Source organism: Pinus tabuliformis, chromosome 8, assembly GCF_031772625.1.
Source record: "Pinus tabuliformis cultivar Carrire ecotype Pingquan chromosome 8, CPIR1, whole genome shotgun sequence".
NCBI lineage: Eukaryota > Viridiplantae > Streptophyta > Pinopsida > Pinales > Pinaceae > Pinus > Pinus tabuliformis.
The window spans coordinates 47524858-47538348 of record NC_142294.1 but is presented as its reverse complement, the minus strand read 5'-3'; positions in this window follow the sequence as shown (position 1 = coordinate 47538348).

Here is a 13491-nt window from a genome sequence, read left to right as displayed (position 1 = left end):
TAGCCCTAACCAGGGGCTGTGGGGCTTTCACGTTGCTAGAGCAGCGATCTGCGCTATTTCCCCAAGTCACCCCATGGATCTTACTTATCTTCTTATAACAGTTAGTTATTTCTGCATAAACAGATACCTTATATTATATTCACTTATTTAGCACATTCATATAAGTTCGCGCAATAAATAAATAGTAAACTTGCAATTCATACCCAATATATTTCAATGCATAAAACATGAAATGATACACAGAAATATGGTAAAATTTCTCTTTATTAATGCTTCAAACGGCTACAGAGTTAACCTGCCCTGTGCGTTCAGCTGCAGGAGTTCGTGCACTCAGCCGCGGACTACTAGGCCTCTGCGCACTCAGCTGTAGAGCCTTCTCCTACTTTATGACCCAAAGACACGACTCTACATTTCGACTCAATGCTTCATGGATTGATTTCCTCCGTTGTCTCTTTACACTTAGAGCCTCGCTTTATTTATACAATCCCATGGTCCGCGGACCATGGGTAGATCTCTCAAACCAACATTACTTTACAAAAATGAGAGTGGACAACCCTCAGACTCATTTACCATCTTCGCGCTCCACGCCCACAAATCGCGGAGTCTTTACATTGGACTTAGTCAAAACTTGGGTTTTAAGCCCCAAAACTTGCCTTGGGGGGATCCCACACCCAACAATTGCATTTGAATAGGAGAACCACAGTTTCTACCTCTTAAAGCAAGACGTGGAGTGTGCAGAGACACATATTCAACACATTGCCCGCTTTGTTGAAGCACGCAATTGACTCAACGCGACGAGATCATTGATTTATGTATGTAATTCATTTGTAATTGTCATTTTTCTTCAAATAAAGCTAGAAAGTGAGATTCATACCATCTTCAATCTAATCTGAATGTAGATTTAAATTCAGAAAGTTGGATACAGACTATCTTCTACCAAATATGTTTATGGATATTCGGTCATGTAGCGTAGTTACAAAGTTAAATATTTAGTGACAAAATCAACGATTGATTTCGTGGCAGAGCTTCCAGTGATGAACATAAAAAATAAAAAAATAGTGATGACATCATAAAAAAATTAGGATATATGTAAATATGTTTTAATGCACTTTAGAGAGATAAGTTTTATTTTTTAGTAATTTTTTTTTGGGAGTGATAAGTGATATTGGGAGTGATAAGTTGAATTTTGGGAATTTTTATAATTTTTGGAGTAGTCACTTTTGTAATATTTTTGTACATTTGAAGTAATAAGGTGTAAATCTCTTTTTGGTATTGAAGGAGTGATTAAGTTGTAATTCAAAGTAAGTTTTACTTTGAGGGGGGTCTATAGTCATAGAAGTTAAATTGCAAGAGCATTTTAAAAAGTCAAAATTTGAAGGCTTTTTGTAAAATTTTAAAAAAGTTGAATAAATCAAGTGCAAAGCTTAGTCACTTTTCTCTTCAAACGACTATACGAGGGTCAAGGCCAAGCCCCAATATATCAATTTTTTGTGTGGCGTTGTGCATGGTGTGTTGTCCATCTTTTGTTTGTAGTGCATGATCCATCTTGGTGCATACATTTACTTTTGCAATGTCCAAGCTGGTAAATTTATTTTCTAAATCTAAAAAACTTAAAGCGCAAAGAATGTTAGGATATTCTGACATATAGGAAATAGTTAAGTATATCTTCTTCTAGTGTAGAGTTAAGTAAAGTGTGTTTCTTTACTATGTACTTTTGTAATTTACAATCCGACAGTTCATTCTTTCCTTGGTATTACCGACATTTGATCCGTGGCTTAACACCCGATTGGTCTATGATTTCTATTTAAAAAGCATGGAGGTTCATTTGTAGGGTAACCGTTCATGAGAGAAGCTTATGTAAATTTTCATTCTTTTATTAATAAATTGTCTGAAGTGGCCGCGTTGGCTCAGGTCGTGGATTTTTTCTCTCTTTGAGGGTTTTAACCACGTCAACAATACTGGTGTATTAATCTGTGATCTGTTTGTGAGTGGTGTCCTTTGGTGTTCTGTCTGAGGAACTTACCCTGTAAATTGCTACATGGTATCAGAGCCAAGTTGAGGGTCGCATCTGTTGGTTATCCAAATCTGAAGCTGGTAGAACTGCATCAGACAATCATTTCCTAGATCTACTGTTTTTGACTGCTTTTGGGTTAAGAGGACTACTCTATTGTGTTAGGAGCATCTATTCTAGTGAGGAACCCCTTTCGTTTCACGCGAAAAGGTTTTCGGTAGCCCTAGCTACGTCATTTTTAAGATTTAGAGGTATACAATGTTTATTTGCAGTTTCTAGTTATTTTCTCTCTGTTTATTTAAGTTTATTTAGCTCTTTTTTTATTACCGGATATATACCTTTCATTTCCATGTATGCTCTTTGCCCCGCGACTCTGTGCGATCTTGGAAAATCAGAAACAGAAAGGAAGGATTTTTCTCATGCGTATGCTCTTTTCCGTCACGCCTTAGTGTGATCTCGGAAAATAAAAAACATTGAGGAAAATATTTAGTTTCTGACTAAAGCTAACTTCAAGCCGCAAGGTTTGTTTATTTGTATGTTTGTGTTGGGTTTTGTGTTTTTTGTTTTGTAGGCAAAAAAAGAGATTTTTCAAGTAAGCATGCGCCTCAAAGCTGCAGTGACTTAAAAAAAATAAAAAAAATTACTAACCTTTTAATCTAGCTCACTTGGTTCAAAGCTACTCTATGAGAATAGAGATCTTGAGTTCAAGTCTTTCTTTTTGTTGAGCTAATAAGATTAAGTTTGGAAAGGGGGTAGATTTTTTTTTTTAAATATAACATTATCATTCATTTCTGCATGTTCCTGCACTTCGTCGGCATCTTCAACAACTTTTCTTCAAAAAGCTATAACTTCTTCATCCGAAAGTCGTTTTCAGAGCCGTTTTTTTTGAATTAGCCTATTTTTTCGAGATCTTTCCATTGGAACACTTATTTTCAGCATCTACAACTTTAGTTTCTATTAAAATGGAAAGTCCATGCCAAGTTATTCTTGATAGCACCAACTACTTCAAATGGTGGTCCTAAATTGTGGATTTACTTAGAAGTAAAGATCTTTACAGAATAGCCTCAGGCTAAGAAACCAAACTGAAAGATGAAGGTAAGGCAGCGAAATGGGAAAATAAGCAAGATGAAGCACGTGGGTTGATAGGGATGTCTATTTCTCTAGACCTCAGATTCCATATCACAAAACTTGATACTCCTAATGAAGCAATGAAACAAATCACTAAAGTTTTTGGAACTAAAAATGAACTTAGAGCCCATCAACTCGAAAATGAGTTGCTTACATTGGACCCCAATAATTTGTTTTCTATAAAAGATTTTTTTGTCAAAGTTCAAGACCCTTAGACTTCTCTTGGAAGGTGTTAAGGTTAAGAAAGAAGATGGTAATCTTATCTATTCCATTTTTATTAAGTTGGGACCAACGTACTATGTGTTTGTTTCCACCTTCCATTCTACAATAGAAGCCTTCATTTCTCAAGGACAAGACTACAAGTCCCCTTCCTTTGATGCCTTTTGTGATTCTTTAATAAGAGAACAGGAAAAACTCTTACATCTTGGTTTTCTTAATCTTGGAAACTCTTTTAAGAAAGCCTTAGCTGCTCAACAACAACCAAATTCAAAGAATCCTAAGAAGCTGTATCCTAAAAAGAATGGTCCTATACCAAACAAGGGTCCTAAGCAATTTCAATCTAAAAATGAAAAATCATTTCAACAAAATGATAAGGCAAAGAAAAACAAAGGGAAGAAGACTGATAGACATTGCCACTTTTGTAATCGAGATGACCACTTAGAATCCAAATGCTTTAAGAAGATGGAAGCCTTGGAAGTAGCAATGAAGAAGCATAACATCCATTTGGAGCACTCTTCAAGTTCAACTTCATCTTCAGGAATAACACTTTCTGCATGTGGTTGTCAAGCATCTCGGTCTGGCTATGCACTAAATGTATCTTCTTTTTCTCATTCTCATGAGTGGCTCATTGAGTCTAGAGCTTCTTATCACATGGCAAAAAACAAAGCCATGTTTTCTTCTTTAAATGATTGTATCACCAAAAGTATATATGTTGGTGATGATAGATCTCTTAATGTTGCAGGGACTGGAATTGTTCATATAGACAATGGTCAATTCAATGATGTATTATGTGTTCCAACCTTATCCTGCAATCTTCTATCTGTATATCAGATAACTCATTCAGGTGAAGGTAAAATCGTTGAATTTTCACCTCACGATGTTGTAATTAAGGACCTAAGAGATCCTAGACAAATTTTAGCTACTGGCATTGCTGATGATTCTACAAGGTTGTATAAGTTTAACAACTTTGGGTCATCAAATCTTCCCTCAGTATTTGTTGCTCATAACGATGAAGTGAGCAAACTTTGGCATGAGCGATTTGGTCACTTAAACTATCGCTCCTTTTAGAATCTATGTAAAGAAAATATGGTGACAGGTCTTCCAATGGTATCTTGCAGAGATGGTGTTTGTTCCGGATGTGTACTTGGAAAACATCATTGGGATAGTTTTGAAAAACGCGTCTCTTGGCACGCCTTAGCCCCTTTACAACTTGTGCATAGTGATTTATGTGGTCCACTTCCAGTTGTTTCATTCTCTGGCTGCAAGTATTTCTTAACTTCATTGATGATTTATCCAGACGCACTTGAGTATACTTATTAAAACTCAAGAGTAAGTATTTAGCATGTTCTTGGCCTTTAAGGCCTTTGTTGAAAAACAATCTAGACATCAAATTCTTAATCTAAGATCTGATAATGGCGGAGAATATGTTAACAATAAATTCATCAACTTTTGCACTGAGAATGGAATTCAAATGCAACACACTGTTCCATATACTCCACAACAAAATGGTGTAGCTGAAAGGAAGAATTGCACCTTAAAGGAAATGGCTAATTGCATGCTTCAATCTAAAGGCCTTAGTCTTAGTTTTTGGGCAGAAGCAATTAATTGTCCAAATTACATAGTAAATCACACTCCTACTGAGGTTTTAAAGAACATCACTCCAGAAGAAGCATGGAGCTCAATCAAACCAGATGTAAGTCACTTTCGTGTTTCTGGAAGTGAAGCATGGGCCCATATTCCAGATGAGAAACATAAAGCTTTAGAACCTAAGATTGAAAAATGTATTTTTTTTGGATATTCTGAAGATGTCAAAGAATATAGACTTATTCCACTTAAGTCCAAAACTGTTATCATTAGAAGAGATGTAAAGTTTGCTGAAAATATATAGGCCTACGAGCCTAGTTCGGTGGATGTGCCACCTATCTCTATCTCTTCTACTTTTGAAAACATTTCTTCTTCAGATGATGAAAGCGAGGATGAAAATCCTCCCCCACATTCTCAGGATCCCCCTTCAGCTCCTCAGCTTCCAAAATGGGTTCGTGCTACTCAGGATGCAGCAGGTGCTCTTGCCGGTGATCCTACAGATCAACGACGTACACATTCTTAGTTCGATAGAGCCTCTTCTTTACTGGCTCAAGCTTCAACAAATTATGATCCTAACACCTTTGCAGAAGCTTCAGGCCATCTAGATTGGGACACAACTATGAATGAAGAATATCGTTCATTATTGGCAAATGATACATGGGATCTTGTTACTCTACCAAAGGGATGAAAACTTGTTAGATGCAAATGGGTTTACAGAACCAAGTATGGACCAGATGGAAAAATTGATAAACATTAAGCTCGTCTTGTTGCTAAGGGTTTTTCACAAGTTGAAGGCATTGTCTATACTTAAACCTTCTCCCTTGTTGCCAAAATGAACTCTATCCACCTTGTTCTTTCCCTCGCTGCTTCTTTCAAATGGGAAGTCCATCAGATGGATGTTAAATCTGCCTTCTTACATGGGGACTTGCATGAAGAAATCTATATGGAACAAACTACTCGCTTTATACAAACAAACTCCAACCTTGTATGTCGGCTTAAGAAATCCCTTTATAGTCTCAAGCAAGTTCCCCGGGCTTGGTATGCCAATATGGATAGCTTTCTTTTAGAAACTGGCTTTTCTAGGTGTCATTCTGATAATACTGTCTACACCAAGAAAGTGGGCAAGTCTTTTATCATTCTTGTTCTTTATGTTGATGATATTATCCTTACTGGTAGTGATCCTGTTAGACCCCTATAATACTAGTGATTACCCCATTATTATTGTAGTTGTATCCCTTATTAATATTGTTGTGCCCCTATTGTCCCCATATTGTTATTATTGTGCCCCATAGAAACCCTCTATTGTTATTTTTGTGGCTTTATATTATGATTGTTAGGTCGGCTGGGTTATATTGTGACTCCTTAGACTCCTATATATAGAAAGGAGGTTTTGTCATTTGAAACATCCAAGAATTGCTTATTTATGTAATGTAAAGGAGGTTGCCCCCTCGAACAGGCTGAATTCTAAGGCGTGGATCTCTCTTTTCTATCTTTTTGTGAGCTGGTTTCATAACATTTGGTATCAGAGCTTTGGATTCTAGGGTTTCACTGCTCCAAACAGGTCATCATGGCATTTTCGCTATAACTTTGTTTCTGCGACGTTCAGAAGCTAAAAAAAAAACCTGTTTGAAAAGACATCGCGCTGAATCTCAGGTCCAAATTTCAGAGCTTTTCGTGCTATATTTGCGGAGATATGATCTAAGGAAGTTGATATTTTTGCAGACTCCTGAATTACATTCCAAACATGTGACCTGGGGAAAATCATCATAACTTTCTCTCTGAGCATCGGACTGAAATTTTGTAAGAAGGTACAAAAAGAGGATGGACTGTAGTTTCCTTGTATATATTTTTCAAAGCCAAAGGTTGAAATAGTGACTCGTGGCACGTCGTACAAGTTTGCCCTACTGAACTAGTCTATAATCAGGTCACTGTGGGATATTTGACATAACTCTTCCCTAGAGAATCCAATTTAGATCAGATTGGGGGCATTGGAAAGAGGATGTAGAGGGCTATCGTAGGTTGCAATTTCAGAACTAGATGATTCGAAATTACAGAGATACATCAGATTCAATATCAAGTTCCTACAAAGTGAAAAAAAGTGTGTAGTTTTTTTAAATATTTGCATAAGCTTGGTCTGAAAAATTAGTTTGAAGGAATTCAAAGGGCATAGTAAAACATTATTATGGGTAATTGATGACCTGAGGGAATAAAATGCAAACACCTAGTAGACAACCTGAAAGCTCTAGCATGACTCATGAAGAAGATGAAGAAATGCAACATGATATATCAAAATTACGAGACCAAATGCAACAAGTGTCACTTGCACAAAAAGCATCAGAATCTAAGGTGGATGGTTTAAAGAAAGATGTAGAAGCTAAGATTGATGGTTTAAAGAAAGGTGTAGAAGCTAAGATGGATTTTTTAAAGACAAGCATGGAAGATTTGAAGACAGTGATGGAAGATTTGAAGACAAATTTGACAAAGTTTCTTCAAGGAATGCTTATTAATGGTGAAAGGGTAGTAGAGGAAACTCATAATGAGAACAAAAGAAATGTTAATCATGATTTCATAGACTCTATTGTTGGATCGAAGACCCACCATGTTCCAAAAATCGATATGAGAAAGTTTGATGGCAAGGATCCAACAACATGGATATTATAAAGGGAGCAATGTTTCGATCTCAATAATGTGCAAAACACATAAAAGGTACGTATTGCAACTTTATATTTGGAACCAAATCAGTTTGTATGGTATCAATGGCTTTGCTCTCGTAAACAAATTATTACTTGGGCAATTTTTACGGAAGAATTGACAACACATTATGATGATACAAAAAGCAACACTTTTTTTAGCCAATTGATAAGTCTCAAACAAAGGGTTCAATAATGGAGCACATTGAGGAGTTCCAAAAATTGAACATAAGGGTAAAAGATATTTCAGAGGAGCATAGAATTGATGTGTTCATTGGGACTTTAAAGGATAATATCCAACATGATGTTCACATTTGGGAACCTGATTCATTAGAGAAGACATTCAGGTTAGCAAGAAAAATGGAAAACAAAATTATGGCAACCAGGGAGCATACCACTCACAACTATAAAGAGGGAAGTGTTGTTGCCCATATTTTTCCACAACCTATAAGGTTGACACCACAAAAATTGGAAGAAAAAAGAGCAAAATGACTTTTTTACAGTTGTGATAAAAAATACACTAAAGGTCACAAGTGTGCTGAGAAGAAATTACTTTATATAGATTGTGAAGAGGAAGAAGAAAATGAGCAAAAAAGGTCAAAAGAAGAGGATATACTCCCGGAACAAAGCCTAAATAAAGAAGAAATGAATCCAACCATATCTTGTAATGCATTGGCGGGAATTACCACTCCTCAAACCATCAAGATAGAATGACAAATCAAGAAGAAAAAAGGTAATAGTGTTGTTTGATTCAGGAAGTACCCACAATTTTATTCATTGTAAGGGAGCAAAAGAATTGAATTGCTTCTTATATCTAGCACCAAAGTGTCAAGTGATGGTTGCAAATGGAGGAATAATAAATTGCTCTAAAAAGTGCCATAATATCAAGCTATCCATGGGAGAATATGTATTGACTAGCCCAATGCTTTCCATTCCAATAGGAGGTGCTGATGTTGTACTAGGATTCCAATGGCTACAATCCTTGGGTACAATATCTTTTAATTTTCAAGAACTTTTCATGAAATTTTATGCGGAAGGAAAGGAAGTTGAATTAAGGGGTATTGCAGGGAAACCAGGAAAGATAATCAGCTCTAACGATATGACAAAGCTTCTAAAAAAGGAACAAAGAGGTGTAATTTCACAATTATGTTTGCTAGATGTTTCCACATCGGAATCATATATTTCTTCAGATCTCCAAAAAGTCTTGGACAATCATTCCAAGGTATTTGAGATTCCCAAAGGTCTCCCACCTATTCATGATCATGATCATGCTATTCATCTGATTCCAGGAAGTGTTCCTCCAGACATCAGGCCGTATAGATATCCCTATGCCCAAAAGAGTGAAATTGAACATATGGTTGCAGAAATGCTAGAGGCTGGTATAATTCAACCTATACAAAGTTCTTTCTCTGCTCCAGTAGTATTGGTGCACAAGAAGGATGGATCATGGCGCATGTGTTCGGATTATAGGGAGCTCAACAAGCTCACTATTAAAGATAAGTTTCCCATTCCTGTCATTGATGAATTATTGGATGAATTGCATGGATCAATTTGCTTCATCAAATTGGATTTTCATTCAGGATATCATCAAATCAGAATGAAGACTGAAGACATTCTGAAAAAAACATTTAAAACTCATGAGGGTCATTATGAATTTTTGGTCATGCCTTTTGGCCTTACCAATGCACCTTCTACATTTCAAGGTTTGATGAATTCCATTTTCAAACCCTTCCTTAGAAAATTTGTGTTAGTATTTTTTGATGATATACTAATCTACAACAAGTCTTGGAAGGATCATGTTGAACATGTTGACAGGGTGGTACAACTATTGGAGGAGAAACAATTATATGCAAAAAGATCCAAATGTTTCTTTGGAGTACAAGAGGTGGAATATCTGGGTCATATTGTATCTCATGAAGGAGTTAAGGTAGACCCTAGCAAAATTAAAGCCATTAAGGAATGGAAAATCCCCACATCCATAAAGCATCTGCGAGGATTTCTCGGGTTGACAGGGTATTATCGCAAGTTTGTTAAGAATTATGGGAGAATAGCAGCACCTCTAACAACATTATTGAAGAAAGATGCATTTTCATGGACTCCAGAAGCAGCAAAGGCCTTCGAACATCTTAAAGAGGCAATGTGCCAAGCACCGGTCTTAGCTACACCGGACTTCAAAAAAACATTTATTGTGGAATGTGATGCTTCAGGAAATGGAATTGGTGCTGTTCTAATGCAAGATGAAAGACCCATTGCTTTTGAAAGTCGTCCAATCAAGGGAAAGTTTTTACACAAAGCTATTTATAAGAAGGAAATGTTGGCAATACTACATGCACTTAAGAAATGGCGACCCTACCTAATGGTAAGACACTTCAAGGTAAAAACGGATCATGATAACCTTAAATACTTTTTAGAACAAAGATTATCCTCGGAAGAGCAACAAAAGTGGGTCACAAAGATGTTGGGTTATGACTTTGAAATCATCTACAAAAAAGGGAAGCAAAATGTGGTGGCAGATGCATTCTCAAGAAAGGATGAGGATGTGGAAGCATTGTTGTGCGCCATTTCTATTATCCAACCCGATTGGATAAACGAAGCAAGGGAGGAATGGAAGAATGATGAAGTGGTGTGGGCACTTATTCGAAAGTTACAACAAGATTCCAGTACATCTACTACATTTAGCTGGAAAAATGATTTGTTATGGTACAAAGATTGCTTATACCTCTGTAAGAACTCCCAACTCAAACAAAATATTCTTATGGAATTGCACACTTCTCCCTTAGGAGGGCACTCAGGATTTTTAAAAACTTACCACAGGGTTAAGAAGGAATTGTTTTGGGATGGCCTTAAATCGGATATTCAAAAGTTTGTGGCGGAATGTTTGGTTTGCCAACAAAATAAAGTTGAAACAATTAAGACCCCGGGTCTATTACAACCTTTATTCATTCCAAGCCAACGTTGGGAGGAGGTTTCAATGGATTTTATCACAGGTTTACCTAAATATGAGGGAAAAAATGTCATCATGGTGGTAGTTGACAGACTTACCAAGTATGCACACTTTTGTGCATTATCACATCCATTTAAACCCAGTACAGTTTCTACTGCATTTATGGAAACAATTCAAAAGCTACATGGAAATCCAAAGATTATTGTAAGTGACAAAGATCCCATCTTCACTGGAAATTTTTGGACAGAATTATTTTCTTGTCTTGGTACTCAGTTAGCTCATAGTTCATCTTATCATCCTCAATCCGATGGGCAAACTGAGATAGTAAATAAACATTTAGAAGGATATTTTCGTTGCTTTGTCTCTGATAAACAGACACAATGGGTCAAATGGTTGCCTCTAGCTAAATGGTGGTATAACACATCCTTCCATACAACAACAAAAATGACCCCATTTATGGCACTTTATCGATATCAGCCACCATCCTGTTAGTGTCAGTCTTTCCAGCCTTCCTACAGTGATCAAATATGCTCTTACAAAGTGGTCTCAGAGTGTCAAGGTCAAATTTTGTCATTTCAGTGAGTCTTCAAGCAAAATTTGGTCACTAGGCATTAGGTCTAGAGGTTGCCCAAATGTCAGTCCATGTCATTATTCAGCTGAGCCTATCATCATTCAGAGGGTTTTCATTATCATGTCAGTGTCGAATGAGTCATTTCACACCTTGTTCATGCTTCAGTTGTGCCTAGGCAAGCTCATTTCCCTCTCCTAGGGTTTTGAAGCCAATTTCTCTTGGACGGCCAAATCATCGGCAAAACTTGTTTCCTGATGTTCATACACCTTCCCCTATCCTTAAAGTACCTTATAAAACACTTCCCATCCCTTAGATCCGCCAAATTTCTCATTTTTGCACAAACCCTAGTTTCTAGCTACAACCTGGCAATTTTCTAGGTTGGGCCTGTGTTTTGCCCTTTTGGACCCCTTCCCCTCACTCAATCACTGAGATTCCACTTTCCCCTGCTTCCTAACATCCCTCCCCACTCCCACAAATTTCCCCAAGAATTTAGAAGCCCCCTATCCCCTTCATTTCGCTCCATTTCGACAAAATTCCTTGTTTCACACATCGGGACAAGTGACACTCAAAAGCTGTTTCTGAGCAATCAAAGATGAATTTTGGGAAACTGAGAGAGGTTATTGTCCAAAACATGCCAAAGAAGAAAAACCTTCTTCACTTTTTACACAGGTGTCATGGTTTGAGAGAGATGTCAAGAATTCCGTTGCCTCAGGAGAATCAAAGACACCTCTGAAGTGACCTTGGGAAAATCAAGTTTTCTCCTAGCTGGGTTGGCCAAATGATTTTCTTGATGGGTAAAATGATAACTAGACATAAAGATCTTTCCAATGAGCTATCATGAGCTAAATTTGGGGTTGAGGAAGGCATTCAAAAGTTGACTGCAACAGAACTCTTCTTTCAGGCAGCCTCATTTGGCACTTTTTGACCAGTCTTGGGAGATTTGATTGTTGATAGGTCAAATCAACTCCAAATTGAAAAATTCCACTTGGGTTGGAAAGTAGACTCAAAGACCTTTCCAACGAGCTATCCTGTGCCCGATTCCGACACCGGGAAGGCCCTCAAACAAGGCTGTGAATGTGCGCTACCCGTTGAGAGGTGCGCTACCCGTTGAGAGGCTGCCCGCAGTGTTAATTTTGAACTGGCGCTACCCGTTGGGAGGTGCGCTACCCGTTGAGCTGTAAAAGCCAGAATCACCTCAAACTCACTCAAATCTTCTTCAAATTTGCAAATTGGGTTGAGGTAGGCTCTATACATGTTGTTTGATGGGTTGATGATGGTTATGGGTCTACATGCTTGCGATTATGCCTCCAAGAATACAAGGGAAAAAGATATTTGTAACTGTTTGTCAATGTGGGCAGAATGTTAGGGTTTTATGTTTGTTTCAAGGTTTTTTTGGTCCCATTTGATTCCCTCCCTTGTTCCCCCTTTTCTTCACAAAGTCATGCTTATGTCTCTGCCCTTATTATTTGCAAAGAAATGTAAATTTTCCTCCATGGCCTAATATGTAAACCCTATCCCTCCCCCAAGTCCAAAGAAGGTTGTCCGAGGCCCTCAAGAGGAAGAAGAAGACCAACCCACTCCGTATCTTGGCCGAGGCTTCTCTCACTCACCATGATACTCATTAGCCTCTTCCTAGCAGCTAGCACAAGAAATTTTGAAAGTTTTGAGGCATTTTTGGCATTTTTGGGAAATTGACAGGTTTTGGCCTTTTAACGGGTAGCGCCCCGTGCGCTACACTACATGGGGGCAACTCAGAACGGGAAAAACTCAGCATTTTTGGAATTTTCATGCAAAGTTACACCTACCTATGGATGGACTTCAGTTTTTATGGAGATTTGGGCCTCCAAAAGGTCAAAACACACGCAAATTTTGACTTTCTGCCCCTATTTTGAGTTGCAGAAAGCTGTCTTGGGAGAATTGAGTTTTGAGGGGTCAAATGAACTCCAAATTCAAAAATTCCGGTGGGGTTGGAAAGAAGACTCGCAGACCTTTCCAATGAGCTAGCTTGCACCTGATTTGGACACCGGGAAGGTCCTCAAACATGTCTCTCAATATGCGCTACCCGTCAGGCACATGTGCGCTGCATGTCAAGGAATTTTGCCTATTTTGACCAGTTCGGCCAGAAAAACACTGTTTTCACTTGGTTTAATGTTTTGGGCATGTAAATCATGGATTTTTATGTAACTTTCATGGCTCTAAGATACTTTTACTCTTCTTGATCACTTCTAGAAGTTTCTTGAATGTAAATGGTAAATATTTAATGCATGGATAGGTTTCCTAAGTTTTAGAGGCAAGTTGTTTTGACTGCCTAGGTTTTAGGGCTCAGTTTAGAATTGGTTGAAAC